The sequence below is a fragment of the Phyllobates terribilis genome, unplaced genomic scaffold (assembly GCF_046119375.1).
Source record: "Phyllobates terribilis strain yellow unplaced genomic scaffold, ASM4611937v1 Scaffold_5__5_contigs__length_657084704, whole genome shotgun sequence".
NCBI lineage: Eukaryota > Metazoa > Chordata > Amphibia > Anura > Dendrobatidae > Phyllobates > Phyllobates terribilis.
In genome coordinates this window covers 135,423,363-135,442,305 of record NW_027362765.1, presented here as the reverse complement: position 1 = coordinate 135,442,305, position 18,943 = coordinate 135,423,363, and the positions used below count along the sequence as shown (strand labels likewise).

At 47.2% G+C, this 18,943-nt stretch overlaps 1 protein-coding gene across 1 annotated transcript in view; it reads right to left on the bottom strand.

Annotated features, from left to right (window-relative positions):
- LOC141272373 (chloride channel CLIC-like protein 1) overlaps positions 1–18,943 on the bottom strand; it is a 282,354-nt gene that overhangs the window by 254,737 nt on the left and 8,674 nt on the right. The window lies entirely within an intron of this gene.

Here is an 18,943-nt window from a genome sequence, read left to right as displayed (position 1 = left end):
ACATGGTGACCTGGATGGACACATGGTGACCTGGATGGACACATGGGAGTGAGGGGGGGCAGGCTGGACACATGGAGACCTGGATGGACACATGGAGGTGAGGGGGGGCAGGCTGGACACCTGGGAAGCTGGATGGACACATGGGGGTGAGAGGGGGCAGGCTGGACACATGGGGACCTGGATGGACACAAGGGGGTGAGAGGGGGTAGGCTGGACACATGGGGACCTGGATGGACACATTGGGGTGAGGGGGGCAGGCTGGACACATGGGGACCTGGATGGACACAAGGGGGTGAGAGGGGGCAGGCTGGACACATGGGGACCTGGATGGACACATGGGGGTGAAGGGGGGCAAGCTGGACACATGGGGACCTGGATGGACACATGGGGGTGGGGTGAGGGGGGGCAGGCTGGACACATGGGGACCTGGATGGACACATGGGGGTGGGGTGAGGGGGGGGGAAGGCTGGACACATGGGGACATGGATGGACACATGGCAGTGAGGGGGCAGGCTGGACACATGGGGACCTGGATGGACACATGGGGACCTGGATGGACACATGGGGACCTGGATGGACACATAGGAGTGAGGGGGGGCAGGCTGGACACCTGGGAACCTGGATGGACACATGGGGGTGAGAGGGGGCAGGCTGGACACATGGGGACCTGGATGGACACATGGGGGTGAGAGGGGGCAGGCTGGACACATGGGGACCTGGATGGATACATGAGGGTGAGGGGGGCAGGCTGGAAACATGGGGACCTGGATGGACACATGGGGGTGGGGTGAGGGGGGGCAGGCTGGACACATGGGGACCTGGATGGACACATGGGGGTGAGGGGGGGCAGACTGGACACATGGGGACCTGGATGGACACATGGGGGTGAGGGGGGGCAGACTGGACACATGGGGACATGGATGAACACATTGCGGTGAGGGGGGCAGGCTGGACACATGGTGACCTGGATGGACACATGGGAGTGAGGGGGGCAGGCTGGACACATGGGGACCTGGATGGACACATGGAGGTGAGGGGGGGCAGGCTGGACACCTGGGAACCTGGATGGACATAAGGGGTGAGAGGGGGCAGGCTGGACACATGGGGACCTGGATGGACACAAAGAGATGAGGGGGGCAGGCTGGACACATGGGGACCTGGATGGACACAAGGGGGTGAGAGGGGGCAGGTTGGATACATGGGGACCTGGATGGACACATGGGGGTGAAGGGGGGCAAGCTGGACACATGGGGATCTGGATAGACACATAGGGGTGGGGTGAGGGGGGGCAGGCTGGACACATGGGGACCTGGATGGACACATGGAGATGAGGGGGGGCAGGCTGGACACATGGGGACCTGGATGGACACATTGGGGTGAGGGGGGCAGGCTGGACACATGGGAACCTGAATGGACACAAGGGGATGAAGGGGGGCAAGCTGGACACATGGGGATCTGGATGGACACATAGGGGTGGGGTGAAGGGGGGGCAGGCTGGACACATGGGGACCTGGATGGACACATGGGGGTGAGGGGGGGCAGGCTGGACACATGGGAACATGTATGGACACATGGCGGTGAGGGGGGCAGGCTGGACACATGATGACCTGGATGGACACATGGGGGTGAAGGGGGGCAAGCTGGACACATGGGGACCTGGATGGACACATGGGGATCTGGATGGACACATGGGGGTGGGGTGAGGGGGGGCAGGCTGGACACATGGTGACCTGGATGCACACATGGCGGTGAGGGGGGCAGGCTGGACACATGGTGACTTGGATGGACACATGGGAGTGAGGGGGGGCACCCTGGACACATGGGGACTTGGATGGACACATGAGGGTGAGGGGGGCAGGCTGGACACATGGTGACTTGGATGGACACATGGGAGTGAGGGGGGGCACCCTGGACACATGGGGACCTGGATGGACACATGAGGGTGAGGGGGGCAGGCTGGACACCTGGGAACCTGGATGGATACATGGGGGTGAGGGGGGGCAGGCTGGACACATGGGGACCTGGATGGACACAAGGGGGTGAGGGGGGGGCAGGCTGGACACATGGGGACCTGGATGGACACAAGGGGGTGAGGGGGGGCAGGCTGGACACATGGGGACCTGGATGGACACAAGGGGGTGAGGGGGGGCAGGCTGGACACATGGGGACCTGGATGGACACATGGGGGTGAAGGGGGGCAAGCTGGACACATGGGACCTGGATGGACACATGGGGGTGGGGTGAGGGGGGGCAGGCTGGACACATGGGGACCTGGATGGACACATGGGGGTGGGGTGAGGGGGCAGGTTGGACACATGGGGACCTGGATGGACACATGGGGGTGGGGTGAGGGGGGGCAGGCTGGACACATGGGGACATGGATGGACACATGGCGGTGAGGGGGCAGGCTGGACACATGGGGACCTGGATGGACACATGGAGGTGAGGGGGGGGCAGGCTGGACACCTGGGAACCTGGATGGACATAAGGGGGTGAGAGGGGGCAGGCTGGACACATGGGGACCTGGATGGACACATGGGAGTGAGGGGGGCAGGCTGGACACATGGGGACCTGGATGGACACATGGGAGTGAGGGGGGCAGGCTGGACACATGGGGACCTGGATGGACACATTGGGGTGAGGGGGGCAGGCTGGACACATGGGAACCTGAATGGACACAAGGGGGTGAGAGGGGGCAGACTGGATACATGGGGACCTGGATGGACACATGGGGGTGAAGGGAGGCAGGCTGGACACATGGGGACCTGGATGGACACATGGGGGTGGGGTGAGGGGGGGCAGGCTGGACACATGGGGACATGTATGGACACATGGCGGTGAGGGGGGCAGGCTGGACACATGATGACCTGGATGGACACATGGGAGTGAGGGGGGGGCACCTTGGACACATGGGGACCTGGATGGACAGATGGGGGTGAAGGGGGGCAAGCTGGACACATGGGGATCTGGATGGACACATGGGGGTGGGGTGAGGGGGGGCAGGCTGGACACATGGTGACCTGGATGCACACATGGCCGTGAGGGGGGCAGGCTGGACACATGGTGACTTGGATGGACACATGGGAGTGAGGGGGGGCACCCTGGACACATGGGGACCTGGATGGACACATGAGGGTGAGGGGGGCAGGCTGGACACATGGTGACTTGGATGGACACATGGGAGTGAGGGGGGGCACCCTGGACACATGGGGACCTGGATGGACACATGAGGGTGAGGGGGGCAGGCTGGACACCTGGGAACCTGGATGGACACATGGGGGTGAAGGGGGGCAAGCTGGACACATGGGGGTGAGGGGGGCAGGCTGGACACATGGTGACTTGGATGGACACATGGGAGTGAGGGGGGGCACCCTGGACACATGGGGACCTGGATGGACACATGAGGGTGAGGGGGGCAGGCTGGACACCTGGGAACCTGGATGGACACATGGGGGTGAAGGGGGGCAAGCTGGACACATGGGGATCTGGATGGATACATGGGGGTGAGGGGGGCAGGCAGGACACATGGGGGCTAGGATGGATATATGGGGTGGGGCAGGCTGGACACATGGGGAACTGGATAGATATATGGGGGGCTAGGATGGATATATGGGGGTGGGCAGGTTGGACACATGGAGGCTAGGATGGATATATGGGTGGGGCAGGCTGGACACATGGGGGCTAGGATGGATATATGGGGGTGGGCAGGTTGGACACATGGGGGCTAGGATGGATATATGGGGTGGGGCAGGATGGATATATGGGGGGGGCACTAGGATGGATATATGGGGGTGGGAAGGTTGGACACATGGAGGCCAGGATGGATAGATGGGGGGGCCAGGATGGATAGATGGGGGGGGGGCCAGGATGGATAGATGGGGGGCCACGCTGGACAAGGGACTTTATTACTGCTTGGGGGCCAGATTGAGGATCTTTATTAGTTTATGGTGGCGAGTGGGGAACATTATTACTTTAGAGTCAAATTAGGGACATTATTACTTCTGTAATATAATTTACTTTTTAGGAAACGGTTTTCCATGGGATGGGACAAAAGGGGGTCCTGTTACTGTGCAGGGCGGCAGTACGTCGCTTTATTTCTTCAACTGGTGTAGTGTAGAAGCCCGGGGAAAAGTGGGAATGTGCTCTAAAAGAGATCAGTTATTGATAACTGTGTTATTTTCTGCAGAGATGAATCCTGGTTGGAAGAAGTGATGGTGGACTGTGCCAGATGAAGAAGAAAAGCAAAGATGAAGAACCTCACCTAGAGACATCACTGGTGAGTCAGTCTATTACATGTACACTTACACTATATAGTATATACAGAGCTCCTGTGTATGTCACTGGTGACCAGTGTATTACCTATACACTATATACAGAGCTCCTGTGTATAATGTCACCGGTGATCACTGTATTACCTGTACACTGACACTATGTACAGAGCTCTTGTTTATAATGTCACTGGTGATCACTGTATTACCTGTACACTATATACAGAGCTCCTGTTTATAATGTCACTGGTGATCACAGTATTACCTGTACACTGACACTATATACAGAGCTCATGTGCATAGTGACAGTTTTGTTAGTATTGTGGTTTGTATTCCTGATCAGTATTGTATTATTTGGTCACTATGTGGTGGTAATATTTGTCCCTTTTGTATGTGGTATTATTGGTGTTGGTATAGTGGATTATATGGTGTATGGCAGTCATTTGTTCTCGCTGATATTAACTAGGAAAATATTTTTTGCCATAAGGCCACGGCCCCACTATCAGTATTTGTTCAGTAATTTTTCTCAGCAGTGGGAGCCAAAACCAGGAGTGGGTGATAAATGCAGAATTGGTGACCTGTTTCTATTATACCTTTTCTCTGATTGTTCCGCACCTGGTTTTAGCTCCCACTCCTGAGAAAAAATACTGACCGAATACTGACCAAATACTGATAGTGGGGATGTGGCCTTAGAGATTAAATACTTGGACCAGAGCAGCAGAGATGCACTTACAGGGGTTCTCCGGTGAAAACAAGTAATCACCTCTCCACAGGATAAGTGATAACTTATTGATTGGTGGGGGTCTGACTACTGGGACCTGCACCAATCGGCAGAATGTGGAGCTTTTTTCCCCATTAGACTGGAGCTCATGTGCGACTCGACCACTGATCCATTCATTCCCTCAGTGGCTACGAGAGCTGCTTTTTTTTGGAAGCCCCCAAGAGAACGAATGAGGCTGCGGTCAGACGTCCCACCTGTCGCTGCATTTTAAAATGGGGATAAGTGTCAGGGATAAAACTTCCCCATTCTTCCGATAGGTGCGTTTTCCAATGTTCGGACCCAAACGATCAATAAGTGATCACCTATCCTGTGGAGCCCATGGATCGGTGATAACTTGTTTTAAACGAAGAAGCTCTTTCATGCAAACTACAGTAATTGTACATCCCAGTTATAGTGTTTGCACAGTAGATGTGCAGGAGGCGCCAGGAGACGCTCCACTATAACAGGGATAGCGTATAACAGATAATTGCATATTGCCCCTAGAGTCAGTTCCCCCTGTGGGCCCCAGACACCCCAGTCCGACCCTGGCGATATACATACACGATGCATCAGCACACTGCGACTAATGAATACATGACCTCCAATATTGCTATAAACATTAAAAATGTAAAGATATTTAGTTAGCGGTTTCGCATCAAAGAGAGCAAAAGTCATCGAACCACATCAAGGTGTAACTCTTTATTTATTTTAATGCACCCATCTTTCCCATACAAGGTTTTAATTGCGAGCTACGCCTGGTTTCCTTATCACTCCCCATTCAGGCTAGTTTGGCACATGGAGCGGGTTAGGGACCATCCATATTTAGGTACACCTTGATGTGTTTGGATGGCTTTTGCACTCTTGATCAAAAAACACTAAGTTTATAGCAATATTGGAGCTCATGTATTCATTAGTCGCAGTGAGCTGACGCATTGTGTGTATGTGTTTGTATATTGGCCGCAATTTGTGAACCTGTACATTGATTTAACACTAAGGCTGTGTGCCCACTATGCATTTTTTAAGCGTTTCCGCAGCGGCAATTCTGCTGCAGAAACGCTTAAAAAACGCTTGGTAGAAGGTCTGCCATGTTCCCCAATGATAATCCGCATGTGCTGTGCACATGCTGCGGAAATTTCCGCTGCGGATTATCATTGCGGAAAAATCCGCAGCACTACCAATTATTTTGAGAAAGCGCTGTGTTTTCGCCACCATTGACTTGCATTGGAACGCATGTAATCCGCATCACTGGATCTGTACATGCGGATTACATGCATTTCAATGTGCGGATGGTACCCGGGTTTGGAGAAGAGGAGACTCTCCTCCGGACCCGGGTACCATAGAACCTGTAAAAAAAAAAGAGAATAAAATAAAAAATAAATATTATACTTACTTTCTGATGGCCCCCGGAGTCCTTGTCTTGGCTTGCCGGCAGATCGCGGTAGACTAGAAGGACCTGCGGTGACGTCATTTAGTCATGTGACGGGTCACGCGACCGCTGACGTCGGCAGGTCCTTTAATCTCCCACGAGCTGCCGGCAAGCCGTGACAAGGACACTGGGGGCCATCAGAAGGTAAGTATAATATTTATTTTTTACCATTCTTTAGGTCACACTATATAAATCCATGCCGTTTGCATTTCTGCATCGTGGGCACATAGCCTTAAGGTGTCGAGGTCTGATACTTTGGCCAAAGTTATCTGAGCACACAAATCTCCAAGGGTGCATAAATTGTTGTATCGGCCCATTTTTCTTTCTGTAATTCTTAATTTTTTTTTTGCCTAAAATACAATGGAAATTTGTCATCTTTAACTTTTAGAGATCATTTCATCTTCAACTTGCTTAACTGTTCACAAAAACAGTAATTTTAACCAGGGGTACCCAACTTTTACATTCCACTGTAGTGTTGAATGTGGGATAGTTTTTCTAAAATTGGGGGCAGCGCAGGACAAATGCTCTGAGCTCAGAATTCCTTAGTTCTCATGAGCAGGGATTTCCCCTGCTTCTAAGTGACACATTTCCTCCTTATATAGGAAGAGGAATAGATCTGTCAATCAGCGACAGTTTGCACTGCATCAAATTCTATAGCATCCACGTGAAAGTGGCTGAGTGCTAGAATCAGGGTCTCTGTCACTTTATTCTGCATCAGATAAGGCAGCAAAAAGCCAGAAAATAATTCCATCTAATTTTAGATCTAAGAATATAATTTGGGGCTCTGTATAAAAGAAATTGAGCTCAAACCATTATAAAGCTATAGAAAGAAATTATTCAGCAATAAATAATAGAATGAATAAAAAAAAAAAAAAAAAAACACACCGACACAAGCAAAAAAAGCAGCCATGACATTATGATTACAGTTTAATTCTTTGGGTTTCTAGAGGTGGTTTTCATTCTTGTATACAGTGGAGAAAAAAAGTATTTAGTCAGTGGAGGACAGAGGAGCCTCTTAAAGAAGTCACAGGTCTGAGAGCCTGAAATCTTGCCTGTTTGTAATTGACCAAATTCTTCCACCAAAATTTGAAAAAATTTCTTTCCAAATCAGACAATGTGATTTTCAGGATTAGTTTTCTCATTTTGTCTCTCATAGTTGAGGTCTACCTATGATGTCAATTACAGGCCTCTCTCATCTTTATAAGTGGGAGAACTTGCACGATTGGTGGCTGACTAAATACTTTTTTTCCCCACTGTATACAAGCAATACATTACTCATCCCACCCTCGCAAAACCATGAGGGCACTTCCCAAAGTAATTTTTTAGTGGATCAACAGAAAATTAATGTATTATGCGAATTGGTAAATTATTCAAGCGTGAGGCGTAGGGACCGCAGTATAATAAAGGCAGCTCTACCATAATAGTGGTCAGAGCTGAGATTCTGACCAGAATGAAAAAATTCAGCCTGCAGCCATCACTAGAGGGAGCTCACTGCATACTGTTCATACACTGAACTAAGGGGGGGTTTACACTAGCTGACCTGTGCCCGTTGGTTGTTTAATAGCTTGTTTAGAGAGGATGACCGTGATTCCCATGCATACAGAACGATCAGTAATAGGCTGTTCATAGACTGTCATTGTTCTCAGCAACACAGGTCCTGTTTACATAGGGTGATGTGCTGCCAAGAACGATTATTTTTAAGCAAGCTTAAAAATCACATTAAAGCAAACCTGTCAGCAGGATTTTGCTAAGTAAACTACAAGCTGTGTCATGTTGGGGTTGCTGCACTGATTAATATGATGCCTGAGGTGCAGAAATCCTCCTTGTAGTTCTTGTGTAATCAGTGTTTGCAGTTATGAGTTAATGATGTGCTCGTGCTCTGGAGCGGGACTGTAGGCAGGGTCTTTCCTTGGTGCTCTAAGCCACAGAACTTTTTCTGCAGTGTGAACTGCCATTTTCAATACTAGCATTTTTGGGTACATATTACTTTTTGATCACTTTTTATTATACTTTTTGTGTGCGAGACAAGATAGCCCAAAAAAAAATTCTGGTGTTCTATTCCCCTTCACAACAATTACTGTATAAATGAAATAATGAATTTTATAATTTTATTTTTTGAAAGATCTGACTTTTACCAATGTGGCAGCCTTAGAGATGGGTAGCTCCTAACAAAAGTCACAGTAGCTGGTAATGGAAAGAGAGCTGCGCATGAGCGTCACTCCCCAATAACTTCTATAGGACTTCCGAAAACAGTAAAACGCTATTTTCAGAACTCTCATATTGACTGGAGAGAGCGAATAAGTCCAAAGTGGACGATTCCTTCAATGGAGTTGTAAGAAGTTAGAAAAACAGTTGGAGTCTATCGCAAACAGCGCCACTCAAATCCACAGGTTCGTACTGCAGCTCAGTCAGCTCCATTCATTAGGGAACGGATATGTAATACCACACACAGCCCATAGTCAAGTGTTTGAAGAAACCTTTTTTAACTTTATACAATGTCCTTAAATATATACAGTGCTGGCCAAAAGTATTGGCACCCCTGCAATTCTGTCAGATAATACTCAGTTTCTTCCTGAAAATGATTGCAATCACAAATTCTTTGGTATTATTATCTTCATTTAATTTGCTTGCAAGGAAAAAACACAAAAGAGAATGAGCAAAAATCAAATCATTGATCATTTCACACAAAACTCCAAAAAAGGGCCAGACAAAAGTATTGGCACCCTCAGCCTAATACTTGGTTGCACAACCTTTAGCCAAAATAACTGCGAACAACCGCTTCCGGTAACCATCAATGAGTTTCTTACAATGCTCTGCTGGAATTGTAGACCATTCTTCTTTGGCTAACTGCTCCAGGTCCCTGATATTTGAAGGGTGCCTTCTCCAAACTGCCATTTTGAGATCTCTCCACAGGTGTTCTATGGGATTTAGGTCTGGACTCATTGCTGGCCACCTTAGAAGTCTCCAGTGCTTTCTCTAAAACCATTTTATAGTGCTTTTGGAAGTGTGTTTTGGGTCATTGTCCTGCTGGAAGACCCATGACCTCTGAGGGAGACCCAGCTTTCTCACACTGGGCCCTACATTATGCTGCAAAATTTGTTGGTAGTCTTCAGACTTCATAATGCCATGCACACGGTCAAGCAATCCAGTGCCAGAGGCAGCAAAGCAACCCCAAAACATAAGGGAACCTCCGCCATGTTTGACTGTAGGGACCATGTTCTTTTCTTTGAATGCCTCTTTTTTTTCCTGTACACTCTATGTTGATGCTTTTTCCCAAAAAGCTCTACTTTTGTCTCATCTGACCAGAGAACATTCTTCCAAAACGTTTTAGGCTTTCTCAGGTAAGTTTTCGTAAACTCCAGCCTGGCTTTTTTATGTCTCAGGGTAAGAAGTGGAGTCTTCCTGGGTATCCTACCATACAGTCCCTTTTCATTCAGACGTCGACGGATAGTACGGGTTGACACTGTTGTACCCTTGGACTGCAGGGCAGCTTGAACTTGTTTGGATGTTAGTCGAGGTTCTTTATCCACCATCCGCACAATCTTACGTTGAAATCTCTCGTCAATTTTTCTTTTCCGTCCACATCTAGGGAAGTTAGCCACAGTGCCATGGGCTTTAAACTTCTTGATGACACTGCGCACGGAAGACACAGGAACATTCAGGTCTTTGGAGATGGACTTGTAGCCTTGAGATTGCTCATACTTCCTCACAATTTGGTTTCTCAAGTCCTCAGACAGTTCTTTGGTCTTCTTTCTTTTCTCTATGCTCAATGTGGTACACACAAGGACAAAAGGACAGAGGTTGAGTCAAATTTAATCCATGTTAACTGGCTGCAAGTGTGATTTAGTTATTGCCAACACCTGTTAGGTGCCACAGGCAAGTTACAGGTGCTGTTAATTACACGAATTAGAGAAGCATCACATGATTTTTCAAAGGGTGCCAATACTTTTGTCCACCCCCTTTTTTAGGTTTGGTGTGGAATTATATCCAATTTGGCTTTAGGACAATTCTTTTTGTGTTTTTTTCATTGGAGACAAATTAAATGAAGAGAATAATACCAAAGAATTTGTGATTGCAATCATTGCAGGGGTGCCAATACTTTTGGCCAGCACTGTATGTGTGTGTGTTATCTGCTGTGTTACATAGAACTGCATAAACTACAGATATGGGACTGACAGACTGATAAAGTTTTCAACAAGTATAAACCCTCGAGCCCAGAAACTTCCTGATTTATTCAAACCCATAACATAGAAGAAAAATTCTTGCAAGTTGTCATACTATCTTCAGGAACTTCAAAGCCCCATGTTGGGGACCTGTGGACACTCGCAACCCGAGTCTCAGAAACTTTCAGAGCTTGTCACTCAGATGTTGGGAGGCTGAAAGCCAAGACAGTGCCCCAGGGACAGCTACTTAATTAAAGATTCCCAAGACGTGTGACATTAAAGGGAGATACGCGCACAAGATTCAGATGTCAGGATAATTAACTGATTGAATAGGGGAGAGAAGGCCTCCGCTGCCGAGACAATGGCCCTCAACATCCAGTTGTGTTTCACCAGGAAAAGAAGTTTACCAAGAAAAGAAGAGATGCAGACTCAGATAGATTAGCTTTTTTTCCTTCACCAAAAGAAACGTCCTCAAAGTAAAAAGCTTTCCAAAAACCCTGAAAGGCATAGACATCTGATGTTATTACTGTGCTTTCCGATCTGTGTCAGTCTTAACCATTCAAATTTGAAAAAATCTAAAATAGCTTGGACCCATAAAGCCATGGATGCCACAAGACTCCTGAAGGTGGCCAGATTACTGGTTATTCTAGCTTCTACCACATTCGAAAGGTACTAACCACAAGACTATCATCATTTGACCCTAGTCTAAGTCACCAGATCTTGCGTTTGCCCATTTTTCCCGCTTTTGACACATTACCTAGAACAGGCTTCATGTGCTGACTAATAGATCCCACTTCATGCTATTGTGACAAGATAATGAAAATCTTACCACTCACACGTGCACATTTGTCATTTTCCTACCCCAAAATAGAGAAGGGTCTCCTAGCCAAGGCAAAAGAAGGAATTTAGATGCAGCCTCAAGGCTTATAGCGTTGTTCAGCCAGCTGACTCAGTGGTAGCAGCGTTGTAAATAGAAGGAGTGGAGAGGAACATAAAGCTTCCTCATCATTGACAAACTTGCTAACATACTCTTCTAGATCTCTCAAGAGAAACATGACAGATCAGAGATCTGATCTCATCACTACTTGTAAAGGAGTTTCAGGAGTGGCCCAAAGACGAAGGCGGCCACCAAACCCAGTGCAGGAAAATGGATTCTTAGGATTTTTCTTGTATTTAAAAAATGTAAAAGAGTCCTGGGGAGGGGTTTGTTGGGATTTACTGCCCCTTAACTACTTCTTCTCAATCTCAGTGTTAAATCTATCAGGAGAATGAAATATTTCCTTCATTGCAATTTCTACATATTAATCACAAACAAATCCCATGAACGTGCCACTCTCCTGAGAAGCAACATGGTGCCAAGTATTAACAATAGGGAGAGGTTTCACGCTAAGGCTATGTGCCCACGTAGCAGATTTGATGCAGAGCATTTTTGCCTCTCTGGCAGAAAAAAACGCATGCAGATTTACATGCGTTTTTTCTGCCAGAGAGAAGCGTTTTTTCAGCGTTTTTACATGCGTTTTTTCAAGCACTTTTCCAAGCGATTTTGAGCATCACTTGGAAAAGTGCTTGACAAGTTGGTCACACAATATAAATCCATGCAACTGGCATGGATTTATAACGTGTGAACAACTGATTCTTTAAATGCAGCATCTATAGTATTAAAAAAAAAAAAAAAAAAAAGAGAATTAAAAAGTTAAGCGGTCGCGAGACCATCAGGTGACTAAATGACATCACCGCAGGTCCTGACAGTACCCCGCGGGACGCCAAGCAGAGAGGATGTGGGCGGGAGCAGACTGGAGGAGACTGGAGAGCAGACCGGGGGCCGCCGGAGAGGTGAATATACAGGTTTTGTTTATTTTTACCTTTTTTATTTCTTTTTTTCACTGCGTGGTAGCCGGGATGAAGAGGAGTTGTAGTCTCCTCTTCATCCCGGGTACCACACGCACCGCGATTCCGCGGCAAATTCGCGGCCATTGAATTTAATTGAAACGCAGCAAATCCACATATACCTGCGGGTTTGCTGCGTTTCAATGTTTCTCAATGGCCGCGAATTTGCAGAGTAATCGTGGTAGAAATTGTCATGCTGCGTTTTGCAACGCAATGCAAATTCGGCGTGCAAATTAGTGCATCATTTGCGCAGCACATCCGAATTCACATTTGCATGGCTGACTGTTTTACAAGCGTTTTCGCAGCCGTAAAAACGCTACAAAAACGCTACGTGGGCACTTAACCTAAGAGGCAGCATATGGAAACCCACTCCATGACTGTGACGCTCTCCATCATAAAGCGGTCTTTTCTCCTCTCCAACAACGAGGGGGTTAGTAAAATGTACGTCCACCCAGTACTGCACCATTATATAGTTTATTCAAACAAATGAGTAAGGGGGCATTTACACCAAAAGACTAGGAACGGTTGTTTCACGATAGCCTCTCAGTGTAAGACTATAGTTCATCGAGTGAAACTATTTTTAAGGTTGTTTAAAAATCATAGCTCTCTGCAGCACATTGCCCTGTGTAATCATGTGCTGTCAAGAACAATGGCAGCCTATGCGCACTTAATGTTCTGTTGATGTGTAAACAGGCCTTTTCACTGTTTACTGACTACCCTGGATCAAGTGCTGCCATTTTTAATATAAATGTCAGGGATAACACCAGAGAGATTACTCAAATCTCATCGCTGCCACCAGTTTGTCACGAATAACAGGAGGTGGAAGAGCGCAGATCCCACCGCTGCCATCAATTTGTCAGGGAACACAACGCCGCTGCCTCCAATCGTCAGGACAATTACACAATTGACTGATGAGTGATTGACGAGGTCGCAACGGTTTCCACTAATAGGCCAGCTATTGGGCAATTCACAGTGAACATATGGTATATACAACCCCTGGCAAAAATTATGGAATCACCGGACTCGGAGGATGTTCATTCAGTTGTTTAATGTTGTTGAAAAAAAGCAGATCACAGACATGGCACAAAACTAAAGTAATTTCAAATGGCAACTTTAGGGCTTTAAGAAACACTAGAAGAAATCAAGATTAAAAATATGGTACTCAGTAAGGGTAATTTTTTTTCAGACCAAGCAGAGGGAAACAATTATGTAATCACTCAATTCTGAGGAAAAAATTATGGAATTACCCTGTAAATTTTCATTTCGAAAACTAACACCGGCATCAAATTAGATCTGCTCGTTAGTCTGCATCTAAAAAGGAGTGATCATACCTTGGAGAGCTGTTGCACCAAGTGGACTGACATGAATCATGGCTCCAACACAAGAGGTGTCAATTGAAACAAAGGAGAGGATTATCAAACTCTTAAAAGAAGGTAAATCATCACGCAATGTTGCAAAAGATGTTGGTTGTTCGCAGTCAGCTGTGTCTAAAATCTGGACCAAATACAAACAATATGGGAAGGTTGTTAAAGGCAAACATACTGGTAGACCAAGGAAGACATCAAAGCGTCAAGACCGGAAACTTAAAGCAATATGTCCCCAAAACAGGAAATGCACAACAAAACAAAGGAGGAACGAATGGGAGGGAACTGGAGTCAATGTCTGTGACCGAAATGTAAGAAACCGCCTAAAGGAAATGGGATTTACATACAGAAAAGCTAAACATAAGCCATCATTAACACCTAAACAGAAAAAAAACAAGGTTACAATGGACTAAGGAAAAGCAAACGTGGACTGTGGATGACTGGATGAAAGTCATATTCAGTGATGAATCGCGAATCTGCATTGGGCAAGGTGATGATGCTGGAACTTTTGTTTGGTGCCGTTCCAATGAGATTTATAAAGATGACTGTGACGCGCCCAAGGTATGGGGACTCGGCGCCCGGGCTTTGTTGTTGGTTTTGGGGACACCGCGGTGGCCGGCTCCCGAGGCCGTACCCTGGGGTCACTCTTAAAAAGCAAGGAATTGGGGGAAAAGGTGTATGGGAAAGGGAAAGTTCGTGACGCCACCGGTGGTGTCTGGTGAGACTCACCAGCGCTGCTACAGTCCTCGGAGGCCGGTGGTCAGGCAGCTTAGTTGGTGCGGCTCCCCACAGGTGGAGCGGGGCCTCAGGGCAGGGTAGGAGAGGGGATGGAGAACAGAAGGGACCCAGCCGGGTCAGAAGAACAGGCACACACACACGACAGTTCACTTCAGTACCTTTACTGGTGGTGTTTCAGGCACGATCCAGGGCACTGTAGGGTGAAGGGTGCATTTCAGGACTCTCCCCAGTGAGCGTGTGTGGGGCCTCCTGTTTCTTGCCTTTTCTTGATAAGTTTATGACCTGCCTGGAGCTAGGCCTAACTTAGTCTCTGTCTTGCACCGGCTGACCTGGTGGTAGGGCCTTCTGTTGGAGATCACACTCCCTGGTATAACAGTCAGCTTTTTGGTGTTCCTGGGACGTGTAGTTCGTCAGGGGTTCCGGTTGTTTCTGCTGGTCCTAGAGATCCTTGCAGACACGGATCCGATGTCCGGTAAATGCTTGTGGGGTGAGCTGGTTAAGCTCCTCTGCCCCCTATGTAGCTCGCTTACTTCACTTGCCTTCGGCCGCGCTCGGGGCCCTAACTAGGCTTCACACTGGCAGTAGGCCTCGCTACTCTTCACCGCTCTTATGGCGTTGGCATGCCTTAGGCTCACTAACCTGAGCTCCCTGAGTCTAGGCTGGACTGGCAACTTCTCTGGCTGCAGCAGACTTTAGACTGAACTGCCTAGCTCCACCTTCCCTTTTTATATCCCTATCGGGCTCCCTCTGGTGGTCTGAGGTGGAAGGTGGAGGTGTGTGTATGCTATGAGGGCATCTTGTGGAGGAATCCGTCCATGCACCCCTCTAGGATCTGTGGCACCAATGAGCAGCAGGGCGCCACAACTGCATGAAGAGAACATGCAAATTTCCACAGTCATTGATGATATGGGGCTGCATGTCAGGTAAAGGCACTGGGGAGATGGCTGTCATTACATCTTCAATAAATGCCCAAGTTTACATTGATATTTTGGACAGTTTTATTATCCCATCAATTGAAAGGATGTTTGGGGATGATGACATCATTTTTCAAGATGATAATGCATCCTGCCATAGAGCAAAAACTGTGAAAACATTCTTTGAAAGAAGACACATAAGGTCAATGTCATGGCCTTCAAATAGTCCGGATCTCAATCCCATTGAAATCTTTGGTGGAAGTTGAAGAAAATGGTCCATGACAAGGCTCCAACCTGCAAAGCTGATCTGGCAACAGCAATCAGAGCAAGTTGGAGCCAGATTGATGAAGAGTACTGTTTGTCACTCATTAAGACCATGCCTCAGAGACTGCAAGCTGTTATTAAAGCCAGAGGTGGTGCAACAAAATACTAGTGATGTATTGGAGTGTTCTTTTGTGTGTTTGTTTTTCATGATTCCATAATTTTTTCCTCAAAATTGAGTGATTTCATATTTTTTTCCTCAAAATTGAGTGATTCCATAATTTTTTCCCTCTGCTTGGTCTGAAAAAAATTGCCCTAACTGAGTACCACATTTTTAATCTTGATTTCTTTTAGTGTTTTTAAAGCCCTAAAGTTGCCATTTGAAATGACTTTAGTTTTGTGGCATGTCTGTGATCTGCTTTTTTTTCCAACAACATTAATCAACTGAATGAACATCCTCCGAACCCGGTGATGTGTGTGTATGTAATATATACTGATGATTATGGCTTACAGCCAATGAAAACACAAAAGTCATTACCACAGTAAATTAGAATACTTTATAACAACAGCTTGAAAAATGTTTTTAAAATCCGAAATGTTGTCCTACTGAAATGTATGTTCAGTAAATGCACTTAATACTTGGTTGGGGCTCCGTTTGCATCAATTACTGCATCAACGTGGCGTGGCATGGAGGCGATCAGCCTGTGGCACTGCTGAGGTATTATGGAAGCCCTAGTTGCTTTGATAGCAGCCTTCAGCTGCATTGTTGGGTCTGGTGTCTCTCATCTTCCTCTTGACAATACCCCATAGATTTTCTATGGGGATAAGGTCAGGTGAGTTTGCTGGCCAATCAAGCACAGTGATAGGCTGTGCACTCACGATGCAGAAATGCTACTTTGGTAGTGCATTGAGCTGTAGGGTGGATTGCTGCTAAAAGGGAAAAAAACTCTATAAATCTTCTTCCTTAGCGAGTGTGAAAGAGCTGAGTGTGACTGGAGTGTAAGTGCAAACGGAAGTAAGTGTGTGACTTGTTTTTCAGTGACTTGGATTCAGGGAGTTTGGAAGGGAGGAATTTGGACTGAATTGCTTTCTGTATTTTATTAATTCTTTACACTTCTTTTTACTTAACATTTCTGTCTAGTGCAATACCCATTAGGAAATGAGCTCCATTACACCTTGCTATCCAGTGTACACCTTGCCACATGTATGCAATCCGTGAACAGCCGGTCAAGGAGGCATACTGCTGTGCGAGATGTGTGCATGCTGTGCATTTGGAAGCCCAGGTACTGGATCTAAATGAGCACCTGGCAACACTGAGATCCATTGACAATATGGAAAGGAGTCTGCTGCTCACTGAGCAGCTGCTCACTGGGGTAGAAGTGGAGGAGGATGGTAGTAGGGAGCTTCAGGCCAGTGAGGCAGCCAGCTGGGTGACAGTTAGAAAGGGGGGGGGGTAGAGGGAAGAGTGCCAGGGAGGCTAGTCCTGATCTGACACACCCCAATAAGTTTGCAAAGTTGGCAGAGGAGGGGGGTGTCAGTACAGAGGTAGCACTGCTGCAGCGAGACATGTCCTCTGAAAGCCGGAGGAGTGTCAGCTCCAGTAAAGAGGGAAATAGGAGAGCAGGGCAGGCCAGGCAGGTGCTGGTAGTGGGGGACTCAATTATTAGGGGAACAGATAGGGCAATCTGTCACAAAGACAGGGATCGTCGAACAGTGTGCTGCCTACCTGGCTCTCGAGTCTGGCACATCGCTGATCGGGTTGACAGATTACTGGGAGGGGCTGGTGAGGACCCAGCGGTCATGGTGCACATTGGCACAAATGACAAAGTTAGAGGTAGGTGGAAGGTCCTTAAAGATGATTTCAGGGAATTAGCCTGCAAGCTTAAAGCAAGGACCTCCTAGGTGGTTTTCTCTGAAATACTACCTGTACCACGTGCCACGCCAGAGAGGCAATGGGAGATTAGGGAGATAAATAAGTGGCTCAGGAACTGGTGTAGGAAGGAGGCGTTTGGGTTCCTGGAGAACTGGGCCGACTTCTCAGGTGGCTACAGATTCTACGCTAGAGACGGGCTGCACCTCAATGGGGAGGGTTCAGCTGTGCTGGGGGAGAAAATGGCTAGAAGGTTGGAGGAGTGTTTAAACTAGGGATTGGGGGGGAGGGTATTCATTTTATAAGTGGGGAAGATAGTGACCTGGGCACAAATAAAGAAATTGAGGGTGGAGTTAGAAGAGTCAATATAGTAAGAAGGAATAGAGGTACAGAGAGATATATAAAATGTATGTACACTAATGCCAGAAGCCTCACCAACAAAATGGAGGAATTAGAATTAATTTTATTGGAAAATAATTATGACATGGAGGGGATATCTGAGACATGGCTGGACGAGAGCCATGACTGGGCAGTTCATTTACAGAGCTATAGTCTGTTCAGAAATGACCGTACAAACAAGCAAGGGAGGGGTGTGTGTTTATATGTAAAATCATCCTTAAAACCATCTTGCGTGAGAATATATGTGAATCTAATGAAAATGTAGAGTCCCTGTGGGTGGAGATAAGGGGAGGGGGAAAAATAATAAATTACTGATAGGGGTTTGTTATAAGTCTCCAAAAATAATGAAAGTTACAGAGAATATCCTCATAAAACAAATAGATGAAGCAGCGACTCAAGGAGAAGTCATTATTATGGGGAACTTCAACTACCCTGAAATACATTGGGGAACAGAAACCTGTAGTTCAGGCAAAGGTAATAGGTTTTTGACAACTTTGAGAGACAATTACCTTTCACAACTGGTTCAGGACCCAACAAGAAGGGGGGCACTGCTAGACCTAATATTAACCAACAGGCCAGACCGCATATCAAATATACGAGTTGGGGGTCACTTGGGTAATAGTGATCACAAAATAATGAGTTTTCATCTTCAGGAAGGCAAATTTCCAACGGTTGAGAGATGAACTTAGTGCAATAAACTGGGACGATATCCTGAGACAAAACTACACAAAGCAAATGGGAGACATTTATTAGCATCCTGAATAGGACCTGTGCACAATATATACCCTATGGGAATAAACATGCTAGAAATAGGAGGAAACCACTATGGCTAAATAGAGCTGTAAGGGGCGCAATAAGTGACAAAAAAAAGCATTTACAGAACTAAAGCAAGT